The sequence below is a fragment of the Octopus bimaculoides genome, chromosome 17 (assembly GCF_001194135.2).
Source record: "Octopus bimaculoides isolate UCB-OBI-ISO-001 chromosome 17, ASM119413v2, whole genome shotgun sequence".
In the NCBI taxonomy this organism is placed as follows: domain Eukaryota; kingdom Metazoa; phylum Mollusca; class Cephalopoda; order Octopoda; family Octopodidae; genus Octopus; species Octopus bimaculoides.
Genome location: NC_068997.1, coordinates 30,823,954 through 30,824,798, shown reverse-complemented (window position 1 = coordinate 30,824,798; position 845 = coordinate 30,823,954). Strand labels below are relative to the sequence as shown.

Below are 845 nucleotides of genomic sequence, written 5' to 3'. Positions count from 1 at the left end.
TTTGGAGACAATGGAAGATGTATAAGCAGATAGATAGATAGATAGGCAGATAGAGAGATAGATAGATAGACTGATAGTCAGACAGATAGAGAGGTGGATGTGGTAAAAGAGAGAGATTGAAATTATCTTTTTAAGGAGTGTCAAATATTTAAAAAATGGTTAAAAGCTTGTTTACTACTTACTGTATTGTTTTGAGACAGTTTTTAAGGATAGTAGAAGAAGGAAGAAGAAAGAAAAAATAGAGAATAATGAATAGAAAATATAAAGAAAACAAAACATGTCTTCCTATTTTTTCTTTTGCTTTTAGTTCTGTCATTTTATATTCTTTGTACTTTCTTTTTATAGACTTTGGGTCCTATTTAGAATGTATTCCTGTCATACATTCATTTATTTATTTATTTTTTAAGGTGTAGTTCTGCATGAGAGTATATTAGTATAATCTTTGTAAATTTGAAAAATCGAATTAGTAAAAATAACTATATATATTATATCAAACATATATACATATATATTTATTTATTTATGTGTTTCAGCCAAGTGGCTGCGGTCATGCTGGTGCACCACCGTGATTTTCACGTTCCTTGCATGGCTCTTCTCCCCCACCTGACATGGTCCAATCAAGAGTTTTGATGGCACATCTGGTGTATAAGAGAATTTGACACAGCTGCCCTAAACTGCGTATCATTACGAGCCATTGGTTCGTCTGGTATCGTGGAGAGGAAAGCGTCAAGTTTTGTCTTGAAGACCTCCGCATCCATGTCTTGCATGTCTCTCAAATGTTTTGGCAGGGCATTGAAGAGCTGAGGTCCTCTGAAACCGAGGCTGCTGCAGTATCTCGTTCTTAT

General features: G+C 34.4%; 1 protein-coding gene across 2 annotated transcripts in view; it reads left to right on the top strand.

Annotated features, from left to right (window-relative positions):
• Positions 1-845, top strand: part of LOC106871768 (uncharacterized) — a 629,775-nt gene that overhangs the window by 603,409 nt on the left and 25,521 nt on the right. The window lies entirely within an intron of this gene.